Source organism: Ambystoma mexicanum, chromosome 4p (genome assembly GCF_040938575.1).
Source record: "Ambystoma mexicanum isolate Mex_15411 chromosome 4p, UKY_AmexF1_1, whole genome shotgun sequence".
NCBI classification, from domain to species: Eukaryota; Metazoa; Chordata; class Amphibia; order Caudata; family Ambystomatidae; genus Ambystoma; species Ambystoma mexicanum.
Window position 1 is genome coordinate 282,203,452 of NC_090927.1, and position 22,988 is coordinate 282,226,439.

The window sequence follows — 22,988 nt, forward strand, 5'->3', positions numbered from 1 at the left end:
CTCCCGAAAAAGGATCAAAAAGAAGGTAAGTGGGGTTGGGAGGGCGGGAGTGGGATGGGGGAATTAAAAAAGAAAACGTACCTGCGTCCCCGGCGAGGGACGGGGGAAGCCTTGTGGAGGTGCGGAGCGGTGATGGCCCCGCTCCGAGTCTCCACACGGCTGGAGGCTTCCCTTGTCCCGGGCCCCGCTGGGGACGTAGGAACAAGAAGGTAAGTGGGGGTGGCGGGTGGGAGGGAGGGAGGGAAGGAAATAAAAAAAAAAAGGCTTACCCGAGTCCCCGGCGGATGGCGAAGGCAGCCTCTCAGCCGCGGGGAGGCTCAGAGCGGGGATGGCCCCCCTTCGCGCCTCCTCATTGGCTGAGGGGTTGCCACGCCCCCCGCCGGGGACAAAGGCCGTGGAATCCCGACAGAGGTATTACCAGCCTGGTAATGACTCGGCAAGGGCCAATCAGAATGGCTCTTGCATTCTGATTGTGCCCTCGCCGGGTACTAGTGAAATGTATAACGAAAATGAATAAGGCAGAGTGTACTTGGAACACTGAACACAAGGGGGCGTACTTCATTGAGATTCATGGACTGTGCTCCATGCAAAGGCCAAGATGAAGCAATTAATTTAAGGAAGCTGTCTATTGGTGCTATTATTCCTCTATTCCATAGAAACATCAATGCAATTCCTACATTCTTTATACATTTGATGACTTGTACTTGCTTTAAGAACTGACACATGCCTTTTCTGATTATACTTGAAGTTCTTTTTTTTTCCATTCTCCATTCATTACCAACACGTAGAGCTTTATTTTGAGTCCAGTGGTAACGAAAGAGACCTGTTTTTTCAGTCTGCCTGATTGTGAGTAAGTAAAACATAAGGGGTAACGCCACCTGCATATATTCATGATGGCATTACTACCAAAAAGAATGGCATTACCACAGGTGGTAAAAGCTCCATTCCCCCAATGAAACTTAATGGGACTTAAATATGGAGAATGAGCATCCTGGGAGGGAGCACCAGCCAATCAGGGAGCTGGGAATGTGGGCTGTATTCTCTGTATAGGCCCCCGTTCTGAGCTTCCCCACACTGAGGTGCACCCCTCGCCCTGTGACTCCCTAGCTCGCCCTCTCCCATACCGCCTTTAGCATCCGCCTTTAGCATGCAACACTTGGAGAACATGACCGTCCAGTTAAGGGCCTCATTACGAGGTTGGAGGTAGCCTTGCCGGTTTTACCGGCAAGGCTACCTACAAACTCGCATCTGGGTCCGGCACCCGCGAATGGGCAATTTCGTGCTATTCCGGACCAGCCGGACCCGGTAACTGCCATTTTGTGGGTGCCGGGCCCGGTACATCCCCATTCGAGCCCCATAGGGATCAATGGGAATGGGGAGGGTGGTAGCACTGGTACCGTTAATAATGATACCGGTGCTACCATCATGTTCTGCTCACGAATGACGGTACGGCCTCCAGGTCAGATCTGGTGGCTGCAAGGGCCCCCACGAGCAGAACTCCTAGTATGGCAGTACGGTCACAACGGCACCTGTATCGATGCCGGCGCTGTTGCTGCCTTACCGCCATACTTGTAATGAGGCCCAAATGTGTCCATAGGGAACCTATGTAGCAACAACACTGTGCGACAGCCTCAGGATCATTGTTCAGAATGGTTGGAGTCTGAGAATCAGGAATGTACTCATAGAGATCAAAGGACATCAATTCCCACAGCAACTACACATTCCCAATCCGGTTGGTCTTTTCCTAGGAGGGAGAAATGGCACCTTCCTCAATGTTGTAGCCCTTTCACACAAAAAGGCGGTTCCATGTCTTAAAATCGCGACAAAAATTGCAGTGAATACAAAATATTGCGGCAAAATGCTGTGGTTTTTCCGCCACAATCATGTAAAGGATGCGGTTGACACCCCCACAACGCCTGGACCCATTACACCATTTAAGGGGATCGGGGACACCCAGCCACCCTCGCTCCCCTTAAATGATATAATGGGGTACACCTTTACCGGGTCAAACCACTGCATTTTTGCCGTGATTTTTTCTAACAGTGACATTTTTGCCGCAATTTCATTACCTGATACCAAAAAGGGTATGTCAGCAGAGGAATGCCTCTCCCCAGTAGCATTATAACCTTGGCAAGGGCACACTCACCCTCTGCCATCTAGTCATACTTCACTAATCTGACCTCGAATGGGTCCCAATTAGACCTACTGTAGTTTCCATTAAGGCCATTACCTAGAACTCTTTAATCTTTCTCCTGAAAATTCATTTTTCCGTTCACATTCATTTTGATGGGTGTCTCCCTTTCAGTCTCTACCCCTCAAATTTAAATATGTTTATGTATATGTTTTTTGAATTTATATAACGCTTTAAGCCAAAGCGCTTTACAATGTAACAACAGATATAAAGTGAGAGAGCATATTTACAAACATGAACAGGTCATAGCACAATAAGTAGAACTATTTACAAGGGGGGGATAGGGTAGAGGAGGGGGTAGGTGAAGGAGTGACGGTGTAGGATTTGAGGTAGAGCGGGGAGGGAGGAGAGGAGGGGAAGGGAAGGGGGAGTGATCTGGTGTCCTCATTGCCTTTAAGTAGTATTTGGTACTAATTTAAGGTTTGAGGGGAAGGGGAGAGGATGGGGGAGAGGAGGGGGGCAAGGGTAAGAGAGGAGGGGTAGGGAAGGGAATCAGGGGGGAGTGTAGAAGATGGGCTTTCAGGGAGTGGCGGAAGGATGAGTAGGTAGGGGTGGGGCGGATGGAGAGTGGGAGGGAGTTCCAGTGTAGGGGGGCCAAGAGTTGGAAGGAGCGGAAGCGTGAGGAGGCACATGGGGCTGGGGGTACAGTGAGGAGGTAGAGGTTTGCTGAGCGGAGAGAGCGGGAGGGGGAGTAAAATGAGAGGAGGGAGGAAAGGTAGGGGGGCGCCAGGTCATGGAGAGATTTAAAGACAAGTAGAGGAATTGAAATTTCAGTTGTGAGAGGAAAGGAAGCCAGCCAAGTTTTTCTTTATTTAAAATTTTGTTTTTGATGCAAACGCATCTTTACAAAATATCAATACAATACTTATGCAATTCATTACTTTACAACATTATATACAAGAACTTTCATAGTTACAAATGTTAAAAAAAAAAGATAAAACAAGTGAATATAATAACTATCCTTCCAACATGTATCTACAACAAATGAAGGCTTGACAGAAAAAATAATGAATTCGATTTGATTACAAAATTCACTAACATAGAAGTTATAACATGTGAATTAGAATGAAAAGTAAATGTATCGACTTATAAACTTTAAGTCACATTAAGCAAATTTAAGGCTGAATCAATAATTTTCACTAGACGAACAGTTGCAAGAATGATGGAATTACAAGATCCCCACATGCACCGAGACCATATCAATTCTCTCCCGACTTGTGAATGTGTGTTGGTGAAAGCATAGAAATTAGACATTCTAGCTGTTTCAAAGAAAGGACATATAAGGAATAGATGTTTTAAGGTTTCAGGGATATTCATATCTTTGCAGAATCTGCACGAAGTATTTTCCACGCTTTTAACATCTTTTACCCAATGTTGTGTGCGTACGTTAGTATGAGAAAGATCTAGACGGAAGCGCATATATTGCATTCGAATTTCCGCACTCGGGCATAGAAAAAGATAGGGTAGGCGTGGAACTTGATTGTGTCTAAAAGAAGGATATTCAGAGAATGAAGAATAAGATGCGATTTGATCACAGGTATTTGCCCAATCATTCCAAAAAAGACGTTTATGTGCAGTGATTATTTGATGCTCTAGATCTTGAGGGGCAACATTTATTCCGGAAAGAATCGAGAATATACGCTTTTGAAAATTCTTTATCGACCTTGGATGTAAAGTATGTAACATGAAATAGAGGTCTTCATATAGTGAATTTTCAATTGGAAAGTTCATCTTGGCAAAGATTTTGAGAATACGCCAATTATACCGTGCAGACAGCGAATTAAGGGCTAATTCATGACGAAGAATAGCATTGGGAAGATATGCAGGTAATCCCAAAGTAGCCTTCCATGATTTCGCTTGAAGTTTATTCAAAAAAGTGGATAAATCTAGGAGACAAATATCAAGACCATATAAAATAATTGCTTCCACTTTCTTGGAATAGAATTCCAGCAAAGGTACCAAGGAAAACCTACAATATTTTCGAAAAATTATTTTCATTTGATTCTGCAAGGGTATGATTTTTCCACATAAAGCTTTATGCCAAAAGGAAGCAGAGGAATTGTTGGCGAGATTGTAACCAAGATAAATAGTTTGGTCAACAATTTGTATACGATTTTGATTGATATGCCAACAAAATGTGCGCACCTTTTTCTTAGAGGATAGAACTAGGATGTTGGATTTAGCAAAATTTATTGTGAGGTTGTTTGCTACACAAAATTGATAGAATATTTCGAGTTTTTTCTGGAGACCTGAGTGTGTGCTATCAAAAAGTAGCACATCATCCGCATATGCTAGCCACAAGAGTTTAAGCTTGCCAAGTCGAACCACGTTAATCAATGGAGAATCCCAGAGATCTTCAATATCCGACGGGTAGAGGTTGAAAAGTACTGCCGCGAGGTTACAACCTTGTTTCACACCAATTGATGTAGGGATAGCCTCAGTCAGTAGGCCATTGTTGGAAATTCGAACTCTGAAGGAAGTCTGGTGGTGCAGCATAGCTATAAGTGCAACTAGAGGAGTCGGGAATTTTAGTTTTAACATTTTTTCCCAGAGTTTACTGCGAATAACGCAATCAAATGCGGACGACAGGTCTAGAGAAGCGATAAAGATGGGTCCAGTAAGGGAATTATGTACCCCTGCAGTAAGATGAGCTAAAATAGTTGCATTTAATTGGGTTCGCAGATTTATTCTGAAACCTGTCTGTACTTTATTTAATATGCGATTTTCTACAATATGTTTTTCAACATCTTGTAAAAGAAGTAATGCGAACACCTTAGCTGCGACATCAATCAATGCTAGTGGCCTAAAATTTAAAGGATTGTTTAGGGGCCCTTTCTTATGTAAGGGGATAATAATGGAAGAGGTCCATGAGGCTGGAAGCCTTTTTGCGACAAAGATAGATTGGAACATCCTTAGAAGTGTAGCAGCCCAGAATAGCGGGTCATCTTTGATGACACAGGGTGGAAGACCATCAGGGCCTGTACATTTTGAGTTTTTCAATTTAGATATAGCAAAGAGGACATCTTCTAAAGCCCAAGGACAAAGCAAAGGAATCTGTGAAAGTAACACCTTAATATCAACTTCTTTGAAGCCACTTGGTAAAAGATATTGTTGTTTAAAGAAAAAAGCCCAAGAGGTACCATCTAGGGCGGTTTCAAAAGAGGGTTGAATATTATTGTTAGCACCCCTGAGAATTTTCCATATGCCCCTGATATTTTTATTGCAGATTAGTCTCACCATATTTTGATTCCCAGTTAAATGATGAGAAAGACGCACAGCCTTTATTCTGTTTTTGTGGTTCCTTAATAGAAATTCTTTAGCACCTATGTAGCTAATACTACCCATAGAGTCGATTTGTTTTTTTTAGAGTTCTTAATGCTGTGTTTCTTTCATGCTTAAGTTTGCCTAAGCGGTATGCTAAAAAACTATCAGTATTACTTGCATTTTGGTGTTTTGCCGAGGAATTTGCAATGGTAATTAAGTGTGATTTTATCATGTTAAGATTCCAGGCTAATATGGTCTGAGCATTGCGATCATCATACCTGGCAAGGGGCCACCAATCACGATTAACCAAAAAGGTTATTTGGCGGCAAGTTGAAGTGTTCCATCTAATTGAAAGAAGATGGCGGTCACTGTAGATTAAAGTTAGAATTTGGGATCTATCAAAAAACACTGATTCCACAGACAAAGTAGTTGATATTATAGCATGGTCTCCATACGAAGGGAAATTCGTATTAATCGGAGAGGACAAACCTGAGAGATGGTTAGATACAACTATATAATCAATGGACGAATGAAAGTTACCCCTCTGCCATGTAAAAAAGGATACTTGACAATGAGGTTGGAGTACAACGAGATCCCAGTGTGAGAGAAATTGCACCCATCTTTTACCATTTGCACGGGCGTTCTTAAAGTGATGGGATGACATGTTAAGTGAAGCAGGGTTCAAAGGTTCATATAAGAATGCATTAAAATCACCACAAATGATGACCATGATGTCTGGGTAGATGCAAAAAGCGTCCACCAGCATGATATTCAGAATATGAAGAGCATAATCTAAGCAGAGAGATTTCGGATTCCAATATAATGAGACTAGCATAATTTTTGTCTTCACTGAGAGATTAATATCAATAATAGTGGCTAGACACAGTTGGTTGGTAATAGTTTGAATTATCGTGAAGAGAAGCTTATTGTTAAGTAACAAAGTGAGTCCCCCACTGGGGCGACCAGCCGGGGGAAGAAAAGCACCATTGTGTACAGCAGTAAATCCATCAAATTGAAAATCATAACATTGCATTGTTTCTTGTAAAAAAAAAAAAGAGAAGGTAGCTCATCGAAGTTCTTGTTGTTGTACCATGTTTGCAAGTTCTTAAAACCACAACAATTACAAGATTGAATGAGGAAATGTTTACATTAGGATTTTGGAATAGATGGAGGGTTAGAAGACACAGCTGCATCAGATAGTATTCTTGGAGGCAAGATTCCTAAAAGACCATTTAAAGCGGATGTCAACAGAGCTAAGTTTGAGAGAATTTTTTAATTTTCTAAGGAGAAGGATGAGACGTTGACAGCTGTAACATTGATTTTGGGTGGCGGAGGGGGATTAAATTCAAGGAATTGCATCGCCTTTTCAAGTGAAGGAAAGGCTTGCAATTCAAGCCCCAGAAAAAACAAGATCCACCTTATGTTCCCAGATGACTTTTGCAATGATTGGTGACAAAACCTTACATAACATCCTGTTGTTGTTGATCGGAGGGAGCTTTATCCATTCAACATCCTGGGAAACCAAACTGCGCAAGGCAGGAATTTTATAAAGAGCATTCATCAAAAATGAACGATTGATAGACACTCGTCCATTTATTTGCGAATTACTTGACCACCCGATCATAGTCTGAGTTTCCTCAGGAATGTCATTGAAAGAACAAAGCTCCCTTTCAATTATACATGCGGTGGAAGAGGGAGGTGTAAGGGGAGGTATAGGGGCCGCATTCTTTGCTTCACCATGATTGGGACAGGACACCACTAGTGGTGAAACAGGAGTTGAGGAAGATTCTAAAGAAGGAGAACAGTTAGAATTAATCATCACCTTGGGAGAGTTGGCTATTTGAGAGGGTATGTGTGGGGTTGATACAGGAGATGCAAGGTTGTGCATAGACAAAGTATTCAATGCAGGAGGAGCCAAGGAGGAAGAGGCTTGATGAATCATCGCCTGTGCAAACGTGGACTCAGGGGCAATCAGAGAAGTGCTTGCTTTTGTAGAAATATTTAAATTGAGGTTGCTAGAGGTCTTTTTGTTCTCCACTGAGGGAAAAAATGAATTAAGATTTGCCTGTAGCAAAGAAGTACCGGTAGTATGGCAATCGGTGCCGGTAGGTAGTAATGCCTCATTTTTATTGTTGGATATCACCTCAGCAATAGGAGGGAGAGAGGGAGCACAAGCAACTTTTTTTTTCGCTCCTTTGCAAGATTTTTTGGTGCAATTTAACTGAAGTGCACATAGACTTTCTTCATTTAATTGACTGACATTAAATTGAAGTTCTTCGATGCCCAATGAAGAGGAAGTAGTGGTGCCATCGGGAATGATTTGGATGTCGTTTGAAGATTGTATAAGAGTAGTGGCTTTGTTATCATTGACCGAGGGAGCTTTAAAGGCCTTGGATTTATTTCTGCGTTTTAGAGCTCTTTGATAAGATCTTTTCATTCTGCGAGAGGTATGATGTAGCATTGGAGAGGTTTCAGTAGTTTCGAGCTTTTCCCTAGCCTCCTCTTCATCAATAAAATTAGTAAGAGCTGTGGGACTGTGAGATGAAGTTTCGAAAGGAATATTTGTCTGTTCAGGATTTGTAGTTTTGAACAGATCACTAGAAAATAACTGAGAATTAAAGAGTAGGAGTAGCTGTTCAATTTGTCGAATTCTTTCATGTTGCAATTGGGCCACTTCGATTAAGTCGATATGTGAAGCAGCTGTCTCTGCCAAGGCAGGATTGAGTGTTGGAGTGACAACATTTGCAAATGAGGTCGGTCTACCTTTTAATAAAAAAGTTGTATCCGAGGTTTGAGTACTTTGAGAAGATTGAGCTATGTTTGTGTTGGTGGATTGAAAATTCTTCCTTACAAGCTCTGCACTGCGTTCAGCGCAGTTGCTATGAAAAGAATGACAAGCTTCCTGAGCAAGCATGAATCCTTCAATTTTGGAAAGTTGAAGAGAATTAGTCATGATTGCATCTTTGATGTCCTTTAGGTGAAGATGAGTCAGTTCACGGCCCTTATCTAATAGGTTTAATATACGGGTGAGAACTGGGAATGAATGTAATTTGTGTTCCAAGAGCTGTGAAGAATTCTCTGCTTGAGGAATGGGTGACAGTTGGGGATGTAATGCAAAAGAGTGAGCAAGAGACTCTTGGGGCAAGTGTTTATAGGAAGTGTCTAGGTTAGGGGGATCATCAATGAGAAGTTTCTTCAAAGGGTCAATATCTGTAGTTAGGGAGCTATCTAAATTGCATGGTGCAAAAAAATCAGTTATAGGTTTAGATGATGTTGCAGGAAGAACATGCGAATTAGAAGGAGCAGATGGAGTGGGATGAAAGTGGACTTGTTCACGCATACCGCGGGATGCCGCTGCTGGGGTGGAAGGGCCTAGGGAAAGGCTAATACGTCTTTCCAGTGCGGCAATAACCACTGGAGCGAGCATCGAGGTATCGGAGATTGGGATGGACATTTTTTCAGAAGCCTCGGGAAACATATCAAAATTGATGTCTAGATCATTAGCCGCTTTCAATGAAAATAGAGTATTACTATTTGTTTCTAATATAGAAACTAGGGAAGAAGGTTCTTGGTGAATATCAATGGAACACTGTTGCACCACAGAGTCGTCAACGTTTGCGATGGAGCTTATTTGCGGGGGAATGGGGCAAGAAGAAGGCTGTCCTTCTTCAGAAGATTGAGAGAGCTCCATTTTTGTTCTCTGTGATTTATTGGACAGAAGTTTTTTGATGGAGTCTTTCAATCTTTTCCCGTTCCTTAGAATGAGAGATGAGGTATCCATAAAGGATAACACAGTGAATGACGTAGGACAATAAGTCCTTAACACATATACATGCTAACAATGTTTTCAAATACAGGTGTGCACAAAGAAGAATCAAATAACCAATGTTGAAATAGGAAGAGATAACAGAGCTACCTACATACACCGCAGCGGAGAATACCAGGCACCACGCGCCGCGCACCGCGAACAGCAAACAGTCCTTTGCGGTGCTTCGCGGTGCGCAGCGCGGGTGCGCTGGGTCCTCGCGCTTATGTAGTGACGCGGGAGGCGTTACCCAAGCAGAAGGAGGGGGAAGGCAGAGCACCTGAGAGAAAGGAGAAGAAAAAAAAAATAAATAAAAAATAAATATCAGATTCCTAACAAAGCTGATATGAAAACAATTCCATAGTGTATGTGAGGACAAACACGAGCACAGGACACTCGCACGAGCAAAAGATTGAGTTGTGCACACTCGCACGAGCAAAAGTTTGATTTAGGCAAAAGCAGTCCTCCCATCACCTGTGTTCAATCAGGGCTAAGGTCAGGCAGGATGGTGTTCCTGCAAAGGACTTCCTCCAGCACGAGCGGCAGCCCGCCAGCAACAAGCGAGGAAATCCGATCAAGTGAGTCCAATGGAAGCGAGGCGAAGATAAGGCAGATTCCAGTGAGACTTGGACCACGGCACAGCAAATAGTCCTTTGCGGTGCTTCGCGGTGCGCAGCGCGGGTGCGCTGGGTCCTCGCGCTTATGTAGTGACGCGGGAGGCGTTACCCAAGCAGAAGGAGGGGGAAGGCAGAGCACCTGTGTTCAATCAGGGCTAAGGTCAGGCAGGATGGTGTTCCTGCAAAGGACTTCCTCCAGCGCGAGCGGCAGCCCGCCAGCAACAAGCGAGGAAATCCGATCAAGCGGGTCCAATGGAAGCGAGGCGAAGATAAGGCAGATTCCAGTGAGACTTGGACCGCGGCACAGCAAATAGCCCTTTGCGGTGCTTCGCGGTGCGCAGCCAGAAGCCAGCCAAGTTGAGAGAGAGAGCAAGAAATAGACTCTCGAGGGCCGAGGAGGCATAGAGTACGGATAGAGGAGTGGGAGATGGATTTTAGAGGAGTTAGGTGGGAGACAGGGAGTCCAAAGAGGAGAGAGGAGCAGCAGAAGAGGCGGGAGAAAATAAGGGAGGAGATTAGGAGTTTTGAAGCATGGAATGTGAGAGAGGTGCGGATCTTGCGGATGAATGTGAGAGAGGTGCGGATCTTGCGGATGTTATAGAGGTGGTACCGACAAGCTCGAAAGGTTAGAGAGATGTGGTTGTAGAAGGAGAGAGAGGAGTCGAGGTGGAGGCTGAGATTGTGGGCATGGGAAGATATGGGGAGGTTGGAAGGTGGAAAGTGGATGAAGGGAGGGGGAGAAGGGGAGAGAGTATTAGGAGGGAAGGCACTTTCTCACTTCTCATAGATGTTCATTTGAAGCCCAAAGGGACATATGTTGGTCAGTGTCTATTTATTTGGGTTGTGGCGGGTTATAATTTGAATCATTCTGCTCATGATCTGATTATTTCCAATCTTCACACAAACGTCTATCGTTTGCATGAACTAAAGGCATGTTCAATGCAGGTTTTCAAGTAGGCCCCTCTTTTCTATTCCTTGCTTTTTGACATTCTGGGACAGTTCTTTTGTGACGTTATAAGATAATCATAAAAATGCAAAGTATTGTTCTGAAAGGTGCCAGGGACCATAAATGTCAAGATATATTTTAATTTCTGGTAAGGAATTATCCAGCAGTAAGGTTACCATATATTTTAAATAGAAAGTTACCTAAAATTAAATGTAAACATAATGCAGATTATCTTCTGGATCGAATGTTATTAAGTGCATCCTTTGAATGGACACAATGGCCCTCATTACGACCCTGGCGGAAATCGCGGTGCAAAATGCACCATGGAGCACGGCGGAAAGCTGCCGATAGCGCCATGGGGGTTGGCGGATTTTCCGCCCCATTCCGACCTTGGCGGGGCGGTAAATCCCCATTCCCCATTTTACCCTTCCCCATTCCCATTTTTGCCCCATAGGGTATAATGGGAGTGGGGAAGGCGTTAATTACGCCACCTCAAAATACGGTGGCGTAATTAACGACAAGGTCCCGTAGCGCCATGGATTTCTCCGCCCGGAAAAACCAGGCGGAAAACGCTCCATGGCGCTACGGAAACTCGTAGTAGGGCGGACGGGTCCGCCGCGAATAACGCTGGCGTAAACCCACTCCGCCAGGGTCGTAATGAGGCCCAATGTAATATCCATTACAGCTGTATCTCTTTTGAAGAAACCCACCCTCGACCTAAATTACCTTTCTAATCTACATGTTATTTCTAGCTTCCCTACACAGCTAAACTAATTGTGTCCCCTCTGTTGCCAAATCGTCTACTTTTCTGAAGTATTCATGTCTCCTTGATGACAGTCAGGTTGGATTTTGGCCTGGTAGAAGTACTAAGGGCCTCATTACACGGTATGCGGTTAGGGTTTACCGGTACCGGTAAACCCTTACCGCCTTACTACGAGGTCCCTTTGCCGGACCCGACCTCAACGGCTGGTTTTACCAGCCGTTAAGGAACGGGCCCGCAAAGGCCCGCAAAGGGTCCTTGGTGCTAATTACGGTACCGCAATTTGCGGTACCGTAATTACCTCCTTCCCCATTCCCATTGAGCCCTATGGGGGCAAAAATGGGAAGGGGAAAGTGCCTTGGTGAATGGGGAATTACCGTCCCCGCTCACCTTGGAGTAGGCCGGTAATTCCGCCATTCACCAAGGCGGACACGGTAAAAAACTGGCTAATAGCGCCATGGTTAACGCATACCATGTAATGAGGCCCTAAATCTTTTGTGGTGGCAGCCATCAAATTTACTGATCTCAGAAGGGTGATGGAAGTGATGTTGGAGCACTGATTTTGTTAAATATTTCAGGAGCTTTTACCACCATCGACCATCCCACTCTCCTAGGTCAACTCTAACATCTCGGTATCAGGGATGAAGCCCTAACCAGGCTTCATTCTTGTTTTTTTTTTTTTAACATGACACTCACAAATGGTTGCCCTTCCCCATTTGGAGTCAGCTGCGGTTGAAGATGATCTATGAGTAAACTGATAGAGGAAGCCTCTTGCCAATCTGGTGTGATCCCAGGATCTGATATTCTACATGTGCCCTCATGGCACACTGATCGTTCTCCAAATGGCTGATGACATGGTATCCACATTGGAGGGATTCAGAATTTGCATGGAAGACATTGTTCACTGATGAACACGAATTGCTTCAAATGTAATGCATCTAAAACACATGTTCTGCTCACCTAGACGCCATACCCCACTTGCTGAGTCAAAGGAATAATGAATTGCTAAGGTCTGGGTCGCTTCATTTGGCCCTTATCATTCTCCAATAGCTGAGGTATGTAAACTCTGCACGATTTTTGAGGTATTTCATTCTTTCATGGAACATATCAATCAGGTTTCTAGAGCATATATTTTTCCTCTCCTATCGCTGATAGGTTCCTGGGCTAGTTTTCCTTACCTCATAGAGTCCAGTTGATTAATGCATTCAGTTCTAACTATTTAGATTACTGTATTACTGTCAATCTGGGCAATCTACCTCCACTTTACAGAGATTGCAGATTATTCAAAATGTTGTGGCCTGCATTCTTATGAGACTTGGTTCAAGAGGCCATACCTCTTTACTTTTGCGTTCTCTGCATTGACTATGTGATGAATCCTGTGAAGTTATCACTCCTCTCCAGCCAATGATCTCTTCCTATGTGGCCAGGTGATGGCAGCTGCTGCCTGGTTTTGATCCTGGGGTTGGTGTTATGGGGGAGGATCACGTGGGAGGAGACGGCTGTCGGGGAAAGGTGGAGGCTTCATCAGGAGAGACACAGTATTCTACGCTTCATAATGAGGAAGACTTTATCATTCCTTAATTCTTAATGACTTGTTGTCACTTTACAAATCCCTCTCATTGTAAGACACAAAAACCCCTTCCTGCAAAACAAACTGAGCAGAAAGCCATTCATACTTCATATACACATTTAGCATCTCCCTTCTCTGTGATGTTTGTTTTAAACAAAAATCCAGAACAATGCAGATTTAAAAGGCCTAAATATCATATGGATGCCAACTCCCATAAATCCTCAAGTACTGAGACAAGGAAGAGGAGGAAGGAGTTCATGTGGATTAAAGGAAACCCCAAGCTAAACATGCTGAAAATCAGCTTCGCGGGACATGGTGTACACCTTCAATTACAGAGTGAGGGTGGAGAACAGAGATGCAGAGCGGGCGTAGCGAGAAGCACAACTGAAGGCAGAAGCAGACGCAAAGGGAATGGACCATGCTAACCTACCGGAGAGACAGGAGACAGAGAAGCACAGAGGACACCGTGCGAGAACCACAGAGGGACCAGCAGCAGCCAAGCTGTCTGAGGTGCGGTCGCATCAAACGCAACAGTTCTACTGGCAAGTGAACGCGTAGCTGGCCTGAGAACTGAAAGAAGGTCTTCAGAGCAGGTGACACCTTCCCAGAGTGAAGACTTCACCATAGCAACATGCCACTGGTTGGAAACACTGTCGAACACCAGTGAGTCTGCCTAGAGGTGTTGGGGACCCCGGGGTATGCCGACAGGCATATGAACAATTGAAAAGCTATTTTGAGTATCAAGTAAAATAGGAAGACATAATTTACACAAATGCTCATATAAGAGAAGTCAAAATGGGGAAAGTTGGAGTATATATTATCACAAGCAAATTAACATTAATGAAGAAGATGAAAGGCAAAATCTGTACAAGGCTCCATATATGAGATGTCAGTATGGGGAAAATTGGAACAAGTATTGCCATAAGCAGATGAACTTTAATGAAGAAGATGAAAGGCAACATCTGTACAAGTCTTCATTTATGATATGTCAATATAGGGAAAATTCGAACAAGTATTAGCACAAGCAGATGAATACTAGTGATGAAGTTTACAGACAGAACTTATATATGAGATGTCAATATGGGGGAAGTTGGAATAAGTAGTACCTAAAGACAATGAAGTATATAAAGTGAAGGACATAACTGTGTTATACAGAAAGAAAAATAGAATGTTGTAAAACATCCTGGTGAAGGAAACACATCAGGCACTGAGCCTTTGGGAGAAAGATACCTGGCAGGAGAGTATAGCAGGGGATCAAAAGAAGTTACTGAAATATTCCTGGCAGGGGAGTACACCAGGAGATCATTCTTAAGACGTTGTTGTATAGAAGAGACATCTTTGCCACCCTTAAAAGGTTGTTGTTTAAAAGAGATACTTTTTACCCTGCTTAAGAAAGTGTTGTGTGAAAAAGACTTTTCTGCTACTCTTAATGAATCATTGTTTGGAAAAGACATGTTTTACCGTGGCCTATGCCTGTATGATGACAAGACCGAGCTCATAATCCTAGGCACCACCTCCAACATCAACAACTTAGGCCACAATTACATTAGCTTTATCATAGATGGTAACACCATCAAAGTAGCCAAAGAAGTCAAAACTGTAGGCTTCTACCTAGACAACACCCTCTCCTTCAACAGACAGGTCAACTCCATGGCCTCCACCACCGCATACACCTGTAAGTTAATCAGAACGGCCAAGCCATTCCATTCCACCAACAGCTGCACCACCCTGGCAAGAGCCCTAATTTGATCAAAATTGGATTATTGCAACGCTTTACTTCTGGGGGCTAACAAATACATCACTAACAAAATCCAGATTCTGCATAACAATGCAGCAGCATTGAGGATCTCCAAAAAAGATAATATCTCTGACATAAGATCGAACAATTGCCTCACCACAACTGTAAAATCTCGCTAAAAGTAGCCTCACTCACACAAAAGTGCCTTAACAACGCTGCTCCATGCTTCCTCATAGACACATTCAAGCGACATTCCTCCAACCGCCCTACAAGAACTACCAACTCCAATCTCCTTACGGTGCCCAGGTTCAAACTATCCAAAACAGGAGGAAGTAGTTTCCCGGTGAAAGCCGCCCAGCCTTAAGAGTAGACACAACATACCCACACTTCAGGCACAATCTCATCCACTGGATTAAGGAAAATGACCGCTAACACTAAGTTTGCCCCACACTGACGCCACCTTACCATCTATGTCTGCTTCTCCTTTGCCTGTCTATATTCTCCTATCGTGTTTTCTACTTTTTGACCATTTGCCTCTCTGAACCTGCTATCCTTATCCCCTGTGTATAAAATCTGTATATATCTGTATTTAACTGTACAGTACTGTAAACAAAGCTGAACATTTTCTTGTTGCTTTCTGCACCCTGATACCCTTGGGTCTGGTGCGCATTACAAATAATAAAACAAAAAAACAAAGAAAACCTTCCTTAAGAAAGTGTTATGTGAAAGAGACATTTCTTCTACTTTTAAAGAATCATCGTTTAGGAAAAGACACTTTTTGCCATCCTTAAGAAAGTGGTGTATTAAAGAGACATTTCTGTTACTATTAAGGAACTATTGTTTGAGAAGGGCACTTTTGCTATCCTACCTGAGATAGTCAAGGGGAAGGGAACCACCCCCTGGATCCAAGGATTGTTTTGTTGGATTTTACACATTTGGCTTCGCACACTTTTTACTAAATCTAAAATTGACATTTACCTTACACATTTGGTTGTTCATTTTTAGTGTGCTGGTCAGATACATGTTGGAAACAAGGACAGTTTGCATAATTTTGACGACGAGACACAGACTGATCTTTAGTTTTACTTTCCTAGGCAGGCAAACTCTCTTTAGGATAGGGACAGACAGGCCATTATCCAACCCTTTTATTTTAATAAAGATGTCTAATTGTTGTATGCGATTTTAATATACAGCAGTCGGAACTATAAAACTTGTATTGTTAGCTAGGAAAAAATCTCAGCCTGTCCTTACATTTTTTAATATTTTTTTATATTTTGTTTCTTTTATAAATTAGATCTGCTTGGTCGATATGATTTATATGTTCTCTTATATATGAATATAATTGTTGTTAATGATATTTGTAAAGGTGCATGAGCACTAGACACAAATAAAAAAAAAAGATATCTAATGTTGAAAACATTACAACTTGTCCACCTCTCATTTCCGACCACTCACAACTAACTGCTAAGGAAAGGCAAATTTGTATGACTCTTTATGGTCTACAAAGTCCATTTCTCTCAGGTCCAGGATTTTTGCAGACCCGAGAAACTTTGCACCGGTACAAGTGCAAAGTTTGCATTGTATTAGCACTAGGGCAAAGTTTGCCCTATTTTTGAAAACACTGGGACACATTAAAAAAGCCATTGCACCAGTTTGGTATATTAAAAGCACCAGGGCTAAAATTGTCCAAGTGCTAAATAGATACATTTTTGATGCATTTTTGCATCAGGGCAGCGATTGCCCTAGTGCTAATACCATTCCGTATTTTGCCCTGGTGCTTTTAATATGCCAAACTGCACTTGTCGAGGTGCAATGGTTTTTTAATGTGCCCCAATGTTTTTAAAAATATGGCAAACCTTGCCCTTGTGCTACTGCAGTGCAAACTTTGCACTTGCACTGGTGCAAAGTTTCTGTAATCTGGTTTACATCATATATCTTCTCTGTAGGGCATTCAGGCCAACTTCCAAAGATCAGATGCTAGTTCCCCATGTTTGCATGGCACAATGAACTGGCAGACCATGCTGGGTCTAGGCTGCTTGCTTTTGGAACATACTGCCCATGCCCCTGAGACTTATTGCTGACCACTTTGTTTTTTGGCACAAAAAAAGTCTTTACTATTTCCTGTTCACTAGCTTGGTTTTGTCTCCTTATCTGTTCAGGCTTGCAGGGCCTAATTACACATATGGCAGTGCAGGAAGAAATGGAGGTAGTACAGTGCTAACTGTGTTACCACTGCTTTACCGCCACATTACTGCACCATGGTGCTATAACTTTCGTGGAGAGGCAGAGGAAAAAAACTCCCACATGTTACCGTTAAACGTCGGCAAAATTGGCAGAATTACTGCAGTAGTAATTCCACTGTAATCCCCAAGGAGTCCTAAAGATGCCAAGTGGTGGTAATTGCAGTTCTGTTTGGTGGTATTCCGACAGATTTACAACCAAACTTGGAATGAGGACTTTGGTGCCATGATACCTCTTGGGCTGAAAATGAACCATTAGACTACAGGAGCTTTACATTTCTGCTCTTTTTAGTCTCCCGTTTTGACCTTGCCCTTTTCTATTATGTCTACTGTGTGCTTATGCACCTCCACAAATGTTTGGCTGCAAATATCCTTCTCTTCTCACTTTTATCAAACTACTATTGCAATAGTATGAACAAGCTTCACTTTGAAAAAATAACTAGTATCAATTAATAAAATGTAAGTGAGAGATGGATACCAATATGTTAGTATATTATCCAAAACTTCGGTTTAAATAGCTCAGAGGGCATAGCAACACTTAGAATATGTGTCCCAATCACTGTGTCATGTCCAATATGGTAGGAAATAGTTATCATCTGAAGGTCTTTGAAGAGAGTCTCTCCATCGTGGATATACATATTTTTCCCTGATCTCTTAATAATTAATTCAAGGCTTGCAAGGGAAATGCAGTGACTAGGTACCTCTTCTTTCTTTTTTTCTCTTTTTAGACCTAATATCAAGTGCATGAAGGTGTGTCTTCACTGATTATAGCTATGGTCCTAAATTTACGTTGTATCATGTTCAGTCACAAAAGGTTCAATGAGCCAAAAGTGTAAATAAATGAAACTGTACAACTCTAAGCTCAACCTAAATGTGGTATAAATGGCCATCTAAACTCAACAAATCAGAAACTCAGCACCACCATAACATGGGCACTCCAATCATTATGCATGTTAATTGTCCTCAGAATGTCTTTCAATACAGTAAAGCTAATTCATTGTTTCAGTTCTTAATGTAATTCAATGTATACTATTGCACTCAATCAGAATACTGTGGCACCATAAGCATGTGAAGGTAGTCTGGGGACCTCTTATATATCTTACATTACTGTTCATGATCATGTTATACACTGCAGCATGGAATATCAATGATGTTTGACATTACAAGGGTGCAGACTGCAAACCTCTTCATCCCAGATAAGATCCGCTAGTCCACCATTGCAACAATCAAAAGTGAGCATTTTGCAGAAGTTGTGTTCCTCTTTGTCAAGTGTCCCCGATATGTACATTAGAAACCCTTAGAAACGAAGAACATTGTGGCACCACATTGTGAGGTAAATATCTTCATTCATAACTATGCCTCTTAATAAAAATCAATTAACAATTTTGGATTGGAAAATAATCTATATGCAGCATAGGACCTTCTTAAACAAAGGAATCAACCCGATTGGGGAATGTGAAAATTGAAGATTGTCTAAGAATACAATGTAGGTAAATATTTAGTGACGGCCATTTTGAGACTATCATGCCCCGTGGAAAGAAAACGCTCTTAGAGATAAATCTTCCAACTGTGTTTTATTGTGTGACTTATTTTACTAAACAATACACGGCCTAATGTTCATTTGTATCAAAAATATACTTCTTTAGCAAAAATCACAATGAACATTTGGAACTGGAAGATCTAGATTCCCATGGTCTTATTTTTTAGGACATGGGGGTAAATTCCTATCAAAAAGGTCCCAAACAGTAGCTAAAACCATTTGAAAGAAAGCAGTTTTGCAAAAATTGACTTTTTTCATATATTAAGCTAATCAGGGATTTGTTAGTTCATTATCTCATGAGAACACATTGTCTAAAAAGGGACATTAAAGCCCATGTAAATTTTAATTATATGACCCCAAATAGACATTGAAGCTATAAATAGTTACTGAATGAGCACAAATCGACTGTCTAATTCCATGTGTAGTGAAGATCATCGGTTTTATGAGTTGTAGTTGGAAAAATAGATAATTGCAATCAATTTTACTGTGAAGTTTCTCTTACTCCGCCATGCCATAGTTAAAATGACAATATTGTAAAACGCAATATCCAAAGATAAACTTAACATGAGACACCCTCTATGTGTCAATAGTAGTTGATAGACTGCTTCAATTTTCCTATCGATTTCTGGAAAGTTACAAGTGATTAAGAAAATCATTTATTTTTCTTATTTTTCATGTTGGGTACAGGTTTTTCATTTGATGCCATTTCTCCTTTGTACACAACACTTCACTGATTAGTTTTTACATTTACAGCATTGTTTAAACAATGTGTGAGCAAAACAGGTGTTGACTGACATGTTTTCTAGATGTTTTCAAGAAAACATAATATATTGAGACAAAAAGGACCTATTTTATCTTATGTTGTATAGAATTTAATTCTGTAAATCTTCTAAGTATCTTGAATGATCCACTGTGCTTCCAAAAAAATTGCTATAAAATGTCATTTTATCTATCAAACAGAAGAGAGTAACCAATATTCTAGGAGTCAATGGCAATACAAGAGAGTTGAAAGTATATATTCTTCACTCACTTGTCCGAAGCTCAAAATTTGTTTAAACTAAACAGTTTTTTGTAAATGTACCATATTGTGTAGCTGTCCAGCGGTGTCACCGGCTTTCATTTTTATTAGATATATTTAGTGTTTTGGAATTTCTATTTGATGTCTTGGAGCTTCCTTCTCGAACTTCTCTAGTCTTATCAACCAGTTAGTATCTTTGAAGCCTTGGAATCACAGAACTATGTGTACACTCCTTACCGTTGACCAAATGATAGAGAAGGCATGGGATTGAGCATTCTAAGAACTGCTCAGAAGCCATCAAATGTTCCTATAAAGAAATGTACCATCTGTAATACACACATGCAAGAGTTTCCTAACTCTGTGATCTTTCGGGATCATACATGTAGGTGGGGGGAATGTTGCAGCAAGCATCCACTGAGGCGAAATGAAGGAAAATAGAAAATTCCAGCTATGGTCATTGATGGTTATGGCTGTAAGTTTGGTTCTGCTTCTTTTTGCCTCTTTGAAACCTTTCTGATAATTCTCAACTACAGATTAAATCGAGATGAATGATCTGATCTAATTACTTCTGATGTGTTGGCTTTTGTATTTGTGCTTCAATCATAAAAGAGTGGACTAACATAATGTTAAGTATGTTGCAATTACCTGTGGTACATGGTAAGGCTGAACATAGCCTACTTTGGACTGAGTTTGATGCCTCAAATGATCAATGAAATCTAGTCATTGACTTGTATACTCATTTATGGGTCAATTGTATTTGTTTGTGCCATGAAACTGCAAAGGCAACTGGTATACATGCATGCACAGTAGATCATTCAACACAGTAGTTCCCTGAATGCAACAGAAATGGCTCATCCAACACCCATGCCGATTGAGAGGCATTTTCAAAAAATTGCCCTGTGATGTAACACATTGTTGCTTCATATACACATTCAAAAGTAGGTGCACCCTTAATTGCATGAGGATTTGCCTGCATTCCACCAATGTCACTTCCATCATCCATGCACATGACCATACTAACAAAGCATGAACATAGTCAAACATGGACAAACAGGCCCTGTCCCGAGACTGTGGATGCAGTGCTGGGTATTCTGTTCAGACTTCTACAACAGTCTTTGGGAGGATCCCACTCACCATGTGTGGGATTCAGGAAAAGTATGCCTCCCATTCCCGATTGCTTAGAACACACATGGGAATGGTCTTGGTGCAGCAGGGGATGTAAACGTTTGTACAAGTGCATCATGCCTAACACATTTTCAAAGGTGTTTGAAGGTTACCAGAAGAATGGTTTTCATCTGTGACAAAGAGTGTGCTGTGTGTGCTGCTTTTTGAATGTGTTGAACATTTCAATATATAGACACCCTCACTGTTTTTGAGTGGCTGGCTTTGAAAATTCACATTTTCATTTTGGTTCATCAACTGGCTGTGGTGTAAGCATGTACCGGCACACCTGGAGCTTTTCAGCACCTTAACTAGGAAGAGCATATGTTTTTTGACGTGTGCTCCATTCTGCTGCACAGTTGTTTTTGTGCACTTGCGGCTTGGTTATATTTCGCCAGTCTCACATTATCTACTGTAGAAATATTTATTGGATTGATGTATGTATAGGTTCAGCTAGAACAACACAAGTGATTTCATGCCCCCTGAGATACAGCACTATCCCACAATTCTGGGCAAGAACAACTGACATTCTGTTTTTTAAAAACTCGGAATGTATTTAAATGAATTGATTCAAATTGAAGCAATGGTGGTCCACTAACTGATACCATGTTAAAATACCCATGCCCTTTCACATGTAACACATAGGTGTGCCTGTGCATTTAAGGAAAAGGGACTGCAAGTGTTAAACACTTCACACAACTTTCTAAGAATAGGATGAATTCTCTGTGCTATTTTCAGTTGCGCAACATATCATTTATGACTATGCTCAACCTAGCTGCATTAGACAATACTGTGACATAACTATACTATGTGTGAGGCTGTGTCAGCATAAGCCAAGGATTCTGTTAAATGGTTCTTAATCTTACCAGCGCTCTCTGCATTTAAATTGCACCAAAATGCTGTATCTCCTAAATAGAGCATCTATACAAAATGGATTGGGTTTTGAGGAAATTACATGGCACTTCATATTCAATGTAAATGGAAGACACCGGACATCATATCTAACATTGCAAATGGGTCTTTGTAATATTAGGGGTTCCCTCTAATTCCCAGCCTCTTTATTTCCGAGGATTCTACCATGGGTAACCTATAAAGGGTCAATGTGGGATAATCTCAGACGTCTACTTACTTCTGAAATGCGTCTTTTCATTTTTGTAGAATCCTCAGTGGCTCAGTCACTCTGGAATGACTCAATCCGCAAACTCTCTTCTTAGTGGGCTACATGGACACATATTTCCAACCTGAGCTGCTCATCCCTCCCTTAATTACTTTTGTGTCCAGTCTGCAGCGGAATGCATCATCCAGATGGGTTCAGTTATGCTCCCATCATTCTAGAAGTATTCTTAAATATTCCTCGCCCAATCTTCTTCTCTTAATCCTCCCTATGTGCATGCTATTATATATTGTTCAGCTCCTTCCATATCTTGTGACATAGGTGTGGTTTTCACCAGAACTCATGATCTAGAAGGGAGGGGTAACTCCCTCCTAATGTAAAACGGCAATTTCATTTTAGGGACCCAACATCTTATTTGAATGTGCACAATTAATACAATCAATATCACTGTAATCTGTAAACATGATCACATGCATGACAGTTTGCAGTGTGTTAAATATCAAGAGATAAGTGTTTTTCCCATTTATCTCCAAATCTTTCCATGACACCCTGGGTGAATTTCATATGAAATGAAAAGGCATATTTTCTTTCTACAATCTGTAATTAATCTCATCTTTCTAACAGGGTCCCTAACAGTGGTATGATTTTCCAAATAATTGCATTTGAGAATTACAAACATCATTCATTAGTTCTCCTATTCAGCTTGGCAATGAAAGAATTCTGACTCTGGCCTGCAGATGACACTGGTGGTGCATGGAAAATACGCTCTTTCTCATTTTACTGACATAGGAACCTAAAATAAGCTTTTCCTCTTGGAGTAAACATTGTTGTGTTTTTAGGCCTGGAAAAACCAGTTTGAACAAGCATTACTTGACATATTATTCATAACTGAAGTAAACAAGGCTCTTAACTCGTGATTTTTGGTTTTATGACTGCATCTTTGGTGTCAGTGGGGGACCTGCACTCCTCTTAGCCGAATACAGTGACTTTTTCAGGCATGTTCTAGTGTGACTCAAAGTGAAAT